General features: G+C 54.4%; 1 pseudogene; it reads left to right on the forward strand.

Annotated features, from left to right (window-relative positions):
* The first annotated feature begins 262 nt into the window (after positions 1-262).
* On the forward strand, positions 263-14,285 carry LOC131561690 (serine/threonine-protein kinase pim-1-like; annotated as a pseudogene).
* The last annotated feature ends 1,845 nt before the right edge of the window (positions 14,286-16,130 follow it).

Below are 16,130 nucleotides of genomic sequence, written 5' to 3' on the forward strand. Positions count from 1 at the left end.
TCCAGATCCAGTCCTTCCTGGAGCCTGGAGCCTGAAATGGGCTGTTTGCTGGCACTGCCAGTGCCCAGATCTGGAAATTTCCCAATTCTGGCACAGCCCAAGTGCAGCAATTTGCTGGCACAGAAATCCAAAACCTGTGGCAGCTTCCTCTTACTGGCTCTGGCACCGCCCCCACATCTTGTGTGTCATGTAACCAGAACGCAGATTTGGAAATTTCTCAGGGCCAGCAGAGCCCAAATCTGGCAGATTTCTGTCGCTGGCAATGACGCCACCCACATCTGGTGTTGGCTGGCAGCGCCAGCGCCCAGATCTGAAAACTTCCTGGTGCTGGCACAGCCCAAGTCCATGGATTAGCTGGCACAGAAGGCCAAAATTTGTAACTCTGCAGGTTCTGGCTCCAGCACCATCCAGCTCTGGTGTTTGCTGGGACCGCCAGTGCCCAGATTTGGAAATTTCCTGATACCTTCACAGCCCAGGTCTAGCTAGCAATTTGGTTTTAGCTAGCTTAGGAAGAGAAGTTCCTCTTTCTGTGGAGGAACTGTGACTTTCCTTTTTCTTGGAACTGTTTACACCTGCTCTGGACTGAAAACCCAGACAAACACCGGCAGCAGCAGCTCACACCTGTGGCCCCCCGAGCTCTGGGATGCTGCATTCCAGCACCAGAGGGACTTAGAAGAGACCAAGGCAGCCAACTACAACCCACAAAAAGGACTTCCTGAATTTGCCATCTCTTCACTACTGTGAGAAGTTTGATTTAATATTATTCATTTTTCATGCTTGTGAATACTTCACTTGTGAAATAAACTTGGGTTTTTTCACTTTTCTCAAGGGAAGTCTTTTCCTGAACTATTAGGAGTAGGGGCTGCTCGAACTTGCTTTCTAGACAGACCCATTTTGGAGCTTTCCTCCCAAAATTTGCCCCAAACCAGCACAAACAGTCACAATGAAAATTTCACCAGTGGCATCATTTCCTGGTGGCAAATCTTGTGACAGAAGCTTGACCTTGTTCTCCATGAGAGATTCTTGGGAAGAGCAGACAGGAGAAGATTCCTGGAAAACAGAAACAGCTTTCCAGAAGTGAAATGAAAATGAAAGAAACAATCCAAGGTGTTTTCCTCTATTTATTTCTATGCTCCCCTTTTCCATGTTGCACTGCTTCTCCATCCCAGTAATTCCAGATGCACCTCACCTCTAAGATTGGTGACTTAGTGATTTTTAGACACTCTAAAATACCATGAGCCACACAGAGTTTTCCTTCCCCTGTTTTTACTGGAAAGCAACACTAGATATGTAAGTGCAGTGCTGGGCTCAGGTAGGAATCCTACCCCAAGGGAAGTGTCCCGACAGTGTTTGATCCTCAGCAAGGACAATGCCCAGCAGCGAGCGAGGGGATCACTGTGCCAGCGTGCAGGAGTCAGGGCTCTGCATTTGGGCTCAAGGCTGCAAAGTTCCCGTGTTTGGGCAGACGGAGGGGCTGTCCCCGGGGCGCGCGGGGCTCGAACGTGGGGCTCGTGGGGCGAGCGGGGAACGGACACGGGGACGAACGGCCCCGGTGCTTCAGTTGCAGCGGCGGCAGCGGCGGCAGCGGCGGCAGCAGCAGCGGCAGCAGCAGCGGCGAGAGCACCAAAACAGATACTTCTGAACAGTCTTTCTCCTTTACTTTCTCTTTGTCTCTTTATTTCTCTTTCTCTCCCTTTCCCGCTGTCGGGCACCCTTCTCTCAGTGTCCGTTTCCCAGCGTCCCTCTCCTCTCCCCGCCTCCCTCTCCCCTGCAGGGCAGGGCCATGCCCCCGGCCCGCCCCCGGCCCCGGGCGGGGCTGCCCCGTGCCCGGCCCCGGCCGTCCCGCCGCGGTCTCGCCTCCGCCCGGCTCTGGCCGTACTGGCGGTGGCGCTGCTGGGCGGGCATCAGTGCCTGGTGCGGGGGCGGCATCGCCGCCCTTCGGCTCCGCCTGGCCCGAGCCCGGACCCGGACCCAACGCAGGGTCCGGTCCCGACCCCGGTCCCGGCCCCGGCTTCTCCCGGGGCCCGCGGAGCACACACGCGGCGCGGCCGCTCCCTCCGCCTCCGCTGCGGCTTCCCCGGCCCGAGCTCCGCCGCTCGGCAGCGCGGCCGCCGGCCCCAAGCCACCAGGGCCTGGGGCGGGTGGGGATGCCGGGCCCGGGGCGGGTGAGGGGCGCTCGGGGGCCGTTGCTGGACCCGGGCCGAGCTCTGAAAGCCGCGTCCCGCCCGCAGGGACGGCGCAGGAGGCCCTGCAGGAGCGGTACCGGCTGGGATCGCTGCTGGGGCGCGGCGGCTTCGGCAGCGTCTTTGCGGCCACGCGGCTCTCGGACGGCGCCCCGGTGAGCGGCTGGGCCGGCGGCGGACGCAGGCAGAGGGGAGGGAGGAGGAGGAGGAGGATGCGTCTGGGCATGACGGGCGGCGAGCTCAGCCCGCTGCTCTCCCTCGCTCGCAGGTGGCCATCAAACGCGTGCCGAGGGATCGCATCCGGCACTGGGGCGAGCTGGTGAGTGAGCGGAGCCAGCGGCAGCAGCCGGGCCGTGCCGGGCGAGGAGGAGCCGGGGCCCGGCGCGGTGGGAGCCGCCGTGAGCCCTGCGGGGAGAGCGGGCGTGGGTTGAGCGGGGCATGCAGAGCATCCCGGGCTGGCTGAGGGCTCCCAGAGCCCCGGCACGGCCTCGGCCCCACTGACGGCGTCGTGCTCCTCCCGCAGCCCGACGGCACCAGCGCACCCCTGGAGATCGTGCTGCTGGCCAAGGTGTCCGGTCGCTGTGGCGGTGTCATTCAGCTCCTGGAGTGGCTTGAGCTCCCCGACAGCTTCCTGCTGGTGCTGGAGCGTCCGGAGCGGTGCCAGGAGCTCTCGGGTTTCCTGGCGGAGCGGGGGTTCCTGCCGGAGGAGGAGGCGCGGGAGCTGTTCCGCCAGGTGCTGGAGGCCGTGCGGCACTGCACCAGCTGCGGGGTCCTGCACCGGGACATCAAGCCCGAGAATGTCCTGCTCGACCTGGCCAGCGGGCAGCTGAAACTGATCGACTTTGGCTGTGGCGCCTTCCTCCAAGACACAGCCTACACGCAGTTTGCAGGTGAGCCCTCGCAGGGTGTGCTCCTGGGCATCTCGTGGCCCAGCCTGGGTGCAGCACTGGGATGGGATTGATGCTAAGGCCGAGTTGTTCTGGGTGGGAGGGAGAGTGGGTTTTCTCCACTACTGGGTGGGTTTTTCCTTTGTGTGTCATGGTTGGGCCTTCCTTGTGTTTCTTCTGCCCTCTTCCAAGACCAGTGGCTTCTTTTCCATCCCCAAGTTTGTGCACAAGTCCCAAGTGCTGGTGAGAGGGCAGCGCTCACCCCGTGTGCCTCTGGGGCGGCCCCACAGGCCCAGGGATGCTGGGGCCGGGCTCTGGGAGCAGCAGCAGCCCCCTGCTGAGCTGTGTCTGTGTTCCACAGGAACCCTGTCCTACAGCCCACCAGAGTGGATCCAGCACCAACGCTACCATGGCGAGGCAGCCACGATCTGGTCCCTGGGCCTCCTGCTGTGCCACCTGGTCATGGGGAAGCACCCATTCAGGAGGGGCCAGGAGATCATCCGGGGGCGAATCTTGTTCCCACGATGGCTCTCTCAAGGTGGATCCTCATCTCTGGGCACGGGGGGAATACCAGTGCTGGGAGACAGCAGCGGGCTCATGGGCAAACCACTCTGGCAGCTGCTGAGGAGGTTGCACATGTCCTGCTCTCCTGCTGTCCTCCAAACAGAGCATCCACGGGGAAGTTTAGGCCCAGCTCTGGGCACACCCAGCATGACCTGGGCATGGGAACAGGAGGGCAACTTCTCCAACTGACTGGTGATTTCTGGTTTCTCTCCCCAGCGTGCCAAGATGTCATTAAGAGGTGTTTGTCCATGCAACCCTCGGACAGGCCATCCTTAGAAGATCTTTTCTGTCATCCTTGGGTGAAGGGTGTTCCTCTGCCCTAGAAGACTGAAGAGATCCACGTGCACAGTTGGATCCAGGGGCCTGGCAGGTACCAGCTCCACACATCTCTTGGCAATCAGTGGCAAAGCAAACCAGGCTGGTTTTGTCCTGCCTGTAGCTCTGAGCAGGGGTCAGCAGAAGGGAACATGCAGCTCTTGGGCTGGAGCTGAGCTGGAGACCCGGTGTGACAAGCACTGGTGGCCACCATCCCCCTGGTTTTGTTTGTATGGTTCATGGATGGCTGGGGCCCTGGGCAGAGCCCTGACAGCCTGGTCTGACCCCAGGGAAGGAGAAGGAGCCCCTGGAGAAGCTGTTCCAAATGGGGCTGGTGCTGGAGACACCAAGGACAACCTCAAAGATGACAATCTCTTCCTTGGCCTGGCCAGCTGAAGATGATGGACTTGGATTCTGGCACCTTCTTCAAAGCCAGGCTCCAGGTCCAATTTGCAGGTGAGTCTATAGGCAGGGGGTTGCTCCCGGATCTGGGCATGGCACAGCTGGGCACCAAAGGTTCCCCCTTTGCTGGGGCAGATACAATGAATTCTTCAGTCAGCTGCCCAGCTGCTTTTTGGCTCTGGGCAGCTGCTGAGGGCTGGATGTGCCGTGGCTGGCTGCAGGCTGGGCACATGTGCTGCCCTCCTGCTCTGCTGCCAAAGGCAGCAGGGATGGGCAGCTCTGGGCACTGCCAGCATGGCCTGGGCACCGCAGGCCTTGGCACAAGGGCACAGGAGCCCTCAGCTGACGGGCGGTTTCTGCTTTCTCTCCTTGCAGCCGGGCTCTGCGGCTGCTGAGGCTGCTCTGGGCTCTGCCAGGGCTCAGCTGGGCTCAGCCCTGGGCCCAGCTGGGCTGGCTCTGCCCTCACATTGCTCTGACAGCTCTGCATCAGACGAGCCCGTTGTGAGCACAGCGCCTGAGCTTTCTGCTTTGGCAGGTGAGTGAGACTCTGCTGCAGGCCCAGAGATTGCAGCTGGGGACACACATCCAACTGGCAAGGACCCAAACTCTCCATAGTAGCAGCTGAACGCCTGGATCTGCACAGGGTGTTTTGTCTGTCCCATTCTTCCTTCTTTATTGGCTGGAATTGTGCAATTGCACTTTCTTCCTCCTCTAGAAGTGCCACGAGTGGGCCAAAGCTGGCGAGTGGGCCGTGCTCCTGAGGCAGTGCAGTCTGGAGCTGGTGGATGGAGAATTGCCCTTCTGCACTTCCACACCAGAGCAAAAAGCTGTCAGAGGGACTTTGTGACTCTAAGAAATCCCTGAAAGTTTCAATGGGAATGTTCCGCTCATTCCCAGGCTGAGAAGGAAGGTCGTCTTGTAAAGGATTTGGGCTTTGAAAGAGTTTCCATTCCCAGTCCTGCTTGGAGCTGGAAGGGCACAAAGCAACTTCCTCTTGCCTCGACCACAATTTAAAATAACAATATTGGAAACAATCCCCAAAAACTTTTTAAAAAGACTGCTGAGGTCAGTAAGATGGATCCATGCCATCAGCACATTTACAAAGTAAATAACTTTTCTTTTCAAAAGATCAGTTGCCTCTTAATTCAAAGTTAGAGATGACTTTTCACTGCACACTTGGGGTTTTTTTTTATCTTTCACATTTTATATAGTTTTTGATTACTTTTTCCTTTTTTTTCCTTTCAATAGAAAACATGTCCTATCAAAGGAACATCCTTTGCTCCTGGTTCCCGTGTGGAGCAGCTCCCTTCCTGCTGGCTGAGCTGCTCAGGCAGAGCCCAGCAGCTCCTGGCCCTGCAGGGCTGAGGCTTTTTCCCGTTGCTGGGCACAGACTGATGGAGCAGCACTGCTGAACACGGGCACACAGAGGGACCAGCAGCAGCTGCCTTTGGCCACCTGGGGCTCCAAGGCCCAAACTCTGAGCAGCCAGGGCTGGAAGAGACTGGCAGGATCTGATCCCTGACTCTGGGCAGACAGGGCTGCACAAATGACCCCACAGCAGCAGCAGCAGCACATGGAGCTGACTTTGAGCACAGCCCCTGCCCCTCTTCCCTCCCGTGTGCAGCGGTGTCACAGCAGCCTGAGGCACCTGGGAGCCCCCAGGGCCAGCAGGGACTGGAGATGGCAGCCCTGGGCTCCTGGAGGCTGTGCAAGGAACGGAGCTGGGCACTCCCTGTCCATGGGGAGCTTCCAGATGGAAAAGGCTGCTGTGCCCAGGCAGCTGCAAGGGCACAGAAAGGAGGCTCTGGAGCACTGGATCTGTGCCAGTGCCACAGTCCTGGGCAGCAGCCAGCGAGCCCTGGGGGAACAGAGGGCACAGCAAGAGGGACAGAAGCAGGCAAGGGCAGAGACTGGAGAGAGCCAGGCCTGGGAGCAGGAACAGCTGCTCCATTGCACTCTTGGAGAAAGCTCTTGGCTGGTTCAAAGCGCTGAAAAGTGTGAAGGGCAGAGGAGGAGGCCACAGCAAACAAGCTCCTGTTTGCACAGCCTCCCCTCTCCGTGTCCCAGAAGGAATTGCATGGACTGTGTTCTTCTCTCCGAGCCGTCTTGTTCAGCATGAGCAGCTCAGCACCAGGAGCTGAAGGAGCTGAAGCCTCAGGCCACAGGAGCTGGGCAAGAGGGAACTTTTGGAGCAAAGGAATGCTGCTAAAATAGCCCCAGCTGAATGCAGCGGATATAATCATGGAATCACAGAATCCTTTCTGTTGGAAAAGCCCTCTGAGCTCACCCAGTACAGCCGGTCACCCAGCAGTGCCAAGCCCAGCACTAAACCACGTCCCTGAAGTGCCAAGGCCTGGACACCAGCCCTGAGTGAGGCCTGGACAGCAGGCCCTGAGCCAAAGGTGGCCTCTGGATGAACCTTCCAAGCAAAGGTTATCTTTGTATCTGCTCCCTGATGAAATATGCATGGTCATTAACACTGTGATAGATGTAGCCACTCCTTAGTGAAACATGTATTGACCTTTGTGTATTTAGAAGCCAGACAAGGCCATGAAATCTGACATCTGGCCTTGTTTGGGGCTGTATGGTCAAAGTCAGCTCCCTTGGTTCCTCCTTGAGCCCTGGCCAGGCTTTGGGAGGGACCCAAGAGGAGGATGAAAGCAGATGTTGCCACACTAGCAGTGCTGTCAGTTTGTTCATTCAGCACTGTCAGAGCTGGGCCCTCTCCCAGCGGGGTTGGAGCCTCACCTGGGGCTGGAGGCACCTGCAGGAATTCCCAGTGTCCAGGAGTGGCTCTGCAGCCCTTGGCTGTGACAGCTTCCCCAGCTGCTGTGTGGGTCTGGGGGATGGTAAAGGCTGAGGGTAAATGCTGCTGGATCTTTGTTAATCACTGCAGGCAATCTTTGGTGGGGATGCTTGGGTGCATTGCTGAGCTGCTCCTTTTGTGATTCTTTGCTGCTCTGAGCTGCAGGAAATGACACTGATTCCTTCAGCTGGAGTCTGTATCTCTGGTGCTGACCCTGCCCACTGGTAAAACAAAACTGGCACAGTCTGGCCAGATGCCAACAAAATGTCATTTGTTCAATGTAAATGTGAGGAATCAGTCCCATCAGAAATTGCCAGCTGGGAAGCCCTTCCCTGGAGTTCCCTGGCTCTGGAGTGGGCTGAGGTCGGAGCCCCTTGTGAGCAGTGGGGCAGTCGGGTAAAAGAAGCTGCACCCCTGGATGGCTTCAAGTGCATCCAAAAATTGCAAATGGAAAAGGAAAACACCTTGTGGGTTTGGGCAGACAAAGATGAATTTGTTGAGAGTACATAGGAAACAGCACTTTCAGAAGGAACAATGATTATTGGAATGCTCCCACATGGAGCAACAGAAGGTTTTAATCTTGAGCTAATATGCATTTGTACAAGTGAAATATTGATATAATAAATATCTATATACATATTTATAGTATATAAAGACATATATATATATATATTAATATATTCACATATATATGTGGGTATATATGTGTATACACATATGTGTAAAAAATATGTATATATTTTTTATATTGTTTAACACATCCTGCCAGACCAGATCTCCCTGTTTGCTCTAAGGGCCCCTGTGGAAAATGCTCTGATCCACGGGGCTCCGTGCGAAGGCTGCTGTGACACTGAGGGACTTGCACAGCAATTCCATCCAGGAGCCTGGGTGCCCCTCAGGGACTGGGACCCGGCCCCTTCCAGCCAGAGGGGAAAGGGCCCCCCAAGCCTTGTTAGCCACAGACAGCATGGTAAAGCTGAACAGCAAAGGGCCTGGGGGCATTATTCTGGAATTAAAAAGGTGCCAGCTCCATGGACAACAGAATTCTTGTTCCTAACTCGAATGAGATTGAGAAAAAATAATGAAGAACGGTGTCACTAAAGTACTACTGATGTCTGTAAGGTGTACCTTGATAGTCAGCCAGAATCTTTGTCTGCCACAAATACCTCTGGTGTTTCACCAAGGGATTGGTCATCAAAATATAATGATGGGTTATGATGGATTGCTGAGCTTCTTTTGTAATTCTTTGCTAATGATGATGTGCTTTGCTGAGCTTATCCTTTTGTAAATCTCTGCAGCTGTGCATGATATAAATGACACAATTCCTTAACTTGGTGTCTGTGTCTTTGGTAGTGACCCTGCCCACTGGTGAAACAGGGCCCCCTTTTGCCTAAGTGTTACCTGGGAAGGCAAAAGCCCTCCCTCCAAAATTCCCCCCTTCCTCCCTGTTCCCCCCTTCATACCCTGAGCATGATGTGCTCTGCTCTGGGCTATGCCCGGGCTCAGTTGGGGTCCCCTGTCCTGGCTGTGTCCCCTGCCCAGCTCCCCCGCAGCCCCAGCCCCTCCCCAGCGTGGCTGGACGAGGGGCAGGACAGGCCTTGGCTGTGCTGCAGCTCAGCAAGAACAAAACCATCTCTGCGTGCTCAGCGCTGTGCTCAGCACCCGGCCCAGCAGTGTCTCAGTGCCAGGGGCTGTGCCCTCAGTCCCTGCCGGGGGTTTCCATGGCAACTGCCAGGCCAGGTGACCCAGGTGTCCCCCCAGTGCCGGTTGCCATGGAAACAGTGCCCAGCCCTGCCCCTTTCTGTCTGGCTGACCTGGCCTTTGGCCCTGGCAGTGCCGGTGGCTGCTGGTTCCTGGTGCCAGAGCGGCCAGCGCGGCACAGGGCAGGTGGCCATGGCACAGCCCCCAGCAAGGGATCCCCTCTGGCTCTGGGCACTGACACCAGCCCTGAGCAAGGGCCCAGGGCAGCTTTCCATGGCCACCAACCATCACAACGGGTCCGGGCATTGGTTGCCATTGCACCAAACCAAGGACCGGTCCCCGTGGCCGTTGCCATGGCACCTGGTGGCACCAACGAGTGTCACTGCAATTGTACCTGGAACAGCCCTGGCACCGCTTTGTCCCAGGGTTGCCATGGCAGCCAAGGGCAGCAACAGCTCTGCAGGCAAGTGGCCATGGAACCTGGCTGCAGAAATGGCTCCTTGGGCTGGTTTCCAAGGAAACCTGAACTGATGGGGGTTGCCATGGCACCCAAACCCAGCAGTGGGGTCCTTGCAGTGTCCATGGCAACAGTCCCTTGCAATGGCACCACTGCATGTTGGGATGATGATGCACCCTCACAGCTGGCCCAGGGCAGGTCTGGAGTGCTTCTGGTGGCAGCTTGGGCTTGGCACACAGTTGAGGAGGATGTCTGTTTTCAGTGGGGAAACTCAGGAGTTTTAGATTGCTTCAAAAACAAATGAAGGAAAATCCCTCTTTGGCTGTGTGCAGCCACTTCTCCAAGCAAAGCAGGTTCCAGGTGAGTGAGGAGAGAGACCATGGGCTTGGGAAATATGAAGCAAGGTTGTCCACACTGGCTCAGAGCTCAAGGCACCACTTCTCTGAGCAGGCCAGGGCTCCTTAGGAGAGTCCCTGGATCAATATCAGTCACTGAATGCTGCAATCACCTCTTGTGTAATAAGAACAGCAATAAAAAGACACCCTTTAAAATAGGACTACATATTTCCTGGAAGCTCTTTGAACTATTTCTCCATAACTGTCAAAGGAAAACCTCCTAATGAACTACACTGGAGCAGAGGGAAATCAAGGCAGAGCCAGGGTTTGTCAGGACTTGCTTGATCCTCATGAGCCTCACTGTGCATTTGGAGTGAGCCCTTGAACCTCAGGGCCTGGGAGGAGATTGCACAAACCTTGCCAGGAGTCAAAGGCAGAGGAAACACCCCAAGTGTCTCCAGGCATTCATGGCTCCCTCTGAGGTCCCTCTCCAACACAGGCTCCTCATGGACTCCTTGGAGGAGAGAATTTGTGGCCAGGATGGCACAAAAACCTCTCAGACAGTGTGGAAAAGAAAATCTAAAGTACCTTCAACACCTTGAGTGTCTCAAAGCATTAATGAGCCCCATTTCGTGTCAGTACAAAGCTCTCCAGGGACTAATTAACGCAGATAATTGGGGCCATGATTGGACAAATATCTCCCAGAGTCTATCCCAAGGGAAACACCAAATACCTTAAAAGAACTGAAGTACCTTGAAGCATTTATGAGCCCCACTGAGTGGTGTTACTGACAAAGCCTCTCTAAGGACTAATTGCAACACATAATTAGAGGCCATGATTGCACAAAGCTCTCAGAGACTCCAAGGCAAAAGCAAAACCCAAAGTCCTTTGAAAAACCTGCAGTCCCTGGAAGCATGAAGGAGCCCCCAGGACCATTCCTGAGCAAGGCTCCCCAGGGACTCCTTCCAGCAGATCCTTGAGGCCATGGGATGTGGGCTAGGGGAGGATGCTGAGGGCAGGACAAGGGGCTGACAGTGCCCAGCCTGGCTGGGGCTGTGCCAGGAGGCCCCCGTGCCTCAGGACAAGGTGTCTCCTCACAGCCCTTGGTGGCACAGACCCTGCTGTGCCCCAGGGCACCAAGACTTGGCTTCTCTTTGTCCCCACCTGTCATCACTGCCTCCAGTTCTCTGCTCTGCCTGGGGCCTGGGGACACTTTCCCTGTGGTGTCCCTGACAGGGATCTCTTCAAAGTACAAGAAACTTCAGTGTTTCAATAGAACTGAGTTCTTAAGGGTTCTTGAGGGTTGTGTGACATCACAAAGCTGGCTTTGACATCACAGAGCTTGCTGTGACATCACAGAGCAGGGTGTGAGGCTATAGAGCAGTGTCTGCTCTCATAGAGGGTGGCTCTGAGGCATCAGAGAGTAGGTTGTGACCTCACCTGGTGGCTGTGTAACATCATAGAGGAGGCTGTGACATCACAGACCAGATTGTGACATCACAGGGTGACTTTGTGACATCAGTCTTCTGCGATGTCACAGCACTGCTGTATGAAATCACAGGGTGACATAGAGTTGGCTCTGTGATATCACAGGGTCAGTGTGATATCACAGGGTCAGTGTGACATCACAGGGGCTGTGTGACATCATGGGGGCAGCATGACATCACAGGGGCTGTGTGACATCTCAGGAGCTGTGTGACATCACAGGGGCAATGTGACATCACAGGTGCAGTGTGAGGTCACTCTGCCCCGGCCCCCCTCACAGTTCCCCCCAGAGCAGTCCAACCCTGCTCGTGCACAGCGGGGTCCCCTGTCCCCCCGGGTCCCCCGGCCCCGCAGCCTCCCCCAGAGGATGTTCCACGGGATCGACCCCAGAGCCTGACACGGGGACGGGGCCCTGGGGGTGGGACAGGGGGACAGGGACTCCCCGGCAGCGTCCCCATGTCCCCCAGGGCCAGAGCCTGGGCCAGGGCTCCTTCACCCTGTTACAAACGAGGCCTTGAGAGCGCTGAAAAACCCCCAGCAAGGGATCAGCCAAAACCAGATTTAATATTAAGGGACAGCAGCACAAAGTTCCTTGGCAAGAGTCACTGTGCTCCTGACTGGACACTTCAGGCACACCAAGGAAACAAAGCAACTACAAAACCAAACAGAATCCAGGCAATAAAACCAGAAATTAACCTGGAACTGTCCCTGTGTGTGCATGTGTGAGTGACACAAGGACAGCAAGGGCAAGGATAAAAGGAACATGGCCTGAAAGCTTAACAGAGCTCAAACTTAACAGGACTTTACTTATACATTAACCTTAACTGATACTTTCAACCTCACAGTTTAGCAAAAGAGCAGAGTATGACAGCATGTAACCTAACTTAAACCTATGACTTCACAATTTAACAGAGGAATAACACTTAACAATATTGAACTTAACATAAAACTTATACTAAAGGTAACTGCTTAGCAAAAGAAAACCTCTCAGCAGCATTTAACTTCACTTAGGCCTTGTGATTTAACCTTCCCTACAGGCCTGACTGACTCAGCTATCCAAGGCACTCAAGCCCCTCAGAGTGCAGCATTTCTGCCACATTTCCCCAGCACAGGCACTCCTGTGTGCACACAGACACAAAGAGTCAGTGCAAGGCACCTGTGAGCAATTCCCCTGAGGGCAGGAAATGCTCACTGTGGGTCCTTTGGCATCTCCCCAGCGGGTGAAGGGTTGAGCCTGGAGGAGTGGGGGGATCGGTCCAGGCTCTGTTGTTGTTCAGGATCCCCGAGTGCAGCAAACGGGAGAGTTCCCGGCTGGGAGAGGCCCCACTCAGAGGGAGTGGCTGGCCCAGGAGAGCTCCAAGGGCTCCTTTTGGAGCGCTGTTTGCAGGGCCCCAAGAGAGGGGCTTCAGTCCCAGCAATGGTTCATCCTGGCCGCACTTGGCATCAGCAGCTTTCTTTGGCAGGGTGAGAACAGGGATGTTGTGCCGCTCAGGGAACACAAACAGGTCCCAGGGCTGCTCCTATAGGAACCAGGAGCTGGTTGGGCAGCAGCAGTGGCTGGAGCAGACAGTGTTTGTGATGAGCTGCAGAGGAGCTGAGCCCAGGGGCTGTTGGCCAAGGCGAGCATTTGTTGCCCAGGGAGCATTTCTCAGCTGGCAGGGCGGCCTGAGAAGGGGAGGGGGGAATGCAGCAGCACCGGGCATGGAACCAAGGGACCATTGTGACCCTGTGGGGCCCTGTGAGACCAAGAGACCATTGTGACACTGTGGGACCCTGTGACAACAAGGGACCATTGTGACACTGTGGGGCCTCATGGAATCATGGAGAGCACTGTGACGTTGCTGGGCCTCATGGATCCATGGGGACTGTACTGACGCTGTGTGGCTCCATGGAATGTAGGGATCATTGTGACACTGAGAGGCCTCATCAAAACAAGGGGCCATTGTGACAGCGTGGGTCTGCATGGAACCATGGAGACCATTCGGACACTTTGGGGTGTTATGGAACCAAGGGGCCATGGTGACACTGAGGGGCACCATGGAAACACAGAGACCATTGTGACACTCAGGGGACTCATGGAAACGCAGAGACCATTGTGACGCTGTGAGGCCTCATGGAATCAGTGAGACCATTGTGATCCTGGGAGGACCATTGTGATATTGTGGGGCCTCGTGAAACCAAGAGGCCTTTGTGACACTGCAGGTCTTCTTGTAATCAAGGGGCCATTGTGACACTGCTGGAACCCATGGAATCAAGTCACCATTCTGACACTGCGGGGCCCCATGGATCCAAGGAACCATTGTGACAATATGGAGCCCCACAAAACCAAGGGAACACAAAACAAGTCTGGCTGCTTTGGCCTCCCATAGACTGCCTGACTGGTCCAACTGACCTTTGCATGTTGAGTGTCACTTCTCATCTGCTGCTGAAGCACTGAGGCTCTGTGCTTTCCTTCCCAATGGAAAAGAACTGTCCTCCTGCTCTAGGCACCCATGGCCAGAATTGGGATTTCACCTCCAGAGGTCCTTATATCCAGGGATTCTTCCAATAGGAATATTGCCAGGACAAGTCTGTCTGGCAGTGGTTTCACAAGGGTCACCTCTCATCCGTCCCCAAAACATTGGGAAAGGCTCCATGCTCTCCTTCCTAAGGAAAGAACTGTCTGCTTCTCCAGGTGCCCATGGCTGAGATTGGGTTTCCACCTCCAAAATTCCCTAAATCCAAACTCTGCAATTACTGACAATCTAGCTGGCCGTGGCCTGCTGAGGCTCTCACTTGCCTTCCAAACCTTGAGGCTCTGTGCTTTCCTTCCCATGGAAAAGAACTGTCCTTCTCAGCCAGGTGCCCATGGCCACAATTGGGATTTCACCTCCAACACTGCCTGTTTTGACAGACTGGAGGAGATTGCTGGCTCTAAACATTTTGTGTGTGGGGGAGGAAGGGGCAGGTCCAGCCTTGCCCTGCCCTGTAAGCCCAGCCCTGCCCTGCCCTGTGACCCCAATCCCCTCAGGGGCCTTCAGTGGGTTTACGGTTTCTACCTGAAGGGCGGCACCCTGAACCCCCAGCACCGCCGTTCCACCCTGGGCACTGGGGCCCTCTTGGCTCTACTCAGTGCTGCCGCTGTACTCGGGGCACCCTAAACCCCGCTAGGGACCCGTGTCCCCCCACTGCAGGGATTGTGCGCGACTCACACTGCCCCGATCCTCCACGCACCCGGAGCTCCATTCAGGGCTTGCGTGCCAACTCACCAATTCATCTGCCACCTTTACTCAAATTTGGTGCACAGGAAAAACACCAGCCAGATATTTGTAAGAGGTCAAAATGACACAAAATTCTACTGGCAAAGTGCAAAAAATCAAGAACTTTGGAATAGGATTTAACGCAACATCAAATTACACATAAAACACTAATCATAGCAGTAACTTCATTAACTTAGCCCATTTATCCTGGAAACATTAAAACACGTAAGCTGTTAGGGTATCCAAAAATGTTCCATATAAAGAGCATTAGAACAAGAAGAAAGAGAGAGAGACAGAAAGACAGAAGCTCTATAGAAAGACACATATATGACTAACAGCTCCTAGGGTTCCAGTGTGGGTGAGACACAAACCCCAGGAGAGGGCAGAGTCCATACCAGGAGCTCACCTTGTGCTCTATATTTTAAGCCCCCAGGCCCTTGTGAGCCTCCCCCAGGTGGGATTTCTGATCACACAGGCAATCAGGTTGGGTTAGCACTGTACCCACTGTGTGACTGATTGACAGCTCATCCCACAGTGTCTCAGGACATTGATCTCATCCAGCCTCTGACAGTGACCATGGTGACACAGGGGAACCTCATGGAACCGTGGGTCAGTTGTGACAATGTGGGTCCAAGGACACACCGGGGGATGTCATAGGTAGAATAATGATAGAAGAAAAGTATTACCGCGCCTGAGTGGGCGCTGCTGGTGATAGAGAGACGGTGAATCTTGTTTCTTGAATCAGAAGGCTTGATTTATTAAGATATTATATATAATACATTATGACTATACTAATAAGAATATAGAGAGAGGTTTGCAGAGCAGCTAGGCTAGCTAGGAAGAGATAGAAAAGAATCCCAACAAAGCTGTGGCCAAGGACTCAGTCCTCTGGCTTACACTTTGTGATTGGCCCTTAATTATAAACATGGGAACATGAACCAATCACCAATCAAAATAGGTGCCCCTGTTGCATTTACCAGCAGCTGATAATAATTGTTTATGTTCTCCTCTGAGGCTTCAGCCTTCAAGAAGACACAGAAATCTGAAATAAAGGATTTCTGTGAAAAAATGTCTGCGACATCTCACCTTTCTAAATTGTATAAAATAAAAAAAATGCTGATGTGGAATGAACAGGAAATTTCTTCACCTGTAGAATATACAATAACTAACAAATCACTAGAACAATGCTACAATATAAGAAAAATGCAAAATACAATGCAAAGAGAATTTGAGTCCATGCAGCTGAGTTTCAGGAACAGTCCAAGAGCCAAAGTTGTTTCCCTTGGAATATCTGAGAGTCCTTTTTGGTCCTGAAAACAACTTGCTGCAAAAGGAATCCCATCAATAGTTATCAAAAAACCATTGACAGTCATAACACAATTTTTAAACAGTTTGTGGAATGTCCTTTCTGGCCCTTCAATGCTTCAGAGCTGCTGCCCGCTGTTTTCAATCTTTTTTATTTAATTTTAATTTTTTTTTTTTTTTAATTGAAAAACAAAAGAGCAGCACCCGAGCAGAGCAGTGCCAGACAAGGAAAGGCCCTGGGGGCCCTGGCCCATACTGGACCAGGAACCCCAAAACTGGCTCACACAGGGGGACCAGGACCGGTAGGAGAAACCAGAGTCCCCAAAAACATAAGGAGGCCACGCAGTGGGACCAGCCCAGGAATTTTTTGAGCCCAACGCCCCAGGCCAAACCCATGAGGAAGGCTCTGCATATCCACAGGCCTGAACCCTGCTGCCAGTACAATGGCAGC

This window comes from Ammospiza caudacuta, chromosome 10 (assembly GCF_027887145.1).
Source record: "Ammospiza caudacuta isolate bAmmCau1 chromosome 10, bAmmCau1.pri, whole genome shotgun sequence".
NCBI lineage: Eukaryota > Metazoa > Chordata > Aves > Passeriformes > Passerellidae > Ammospiza > Ammospiza caudacuta.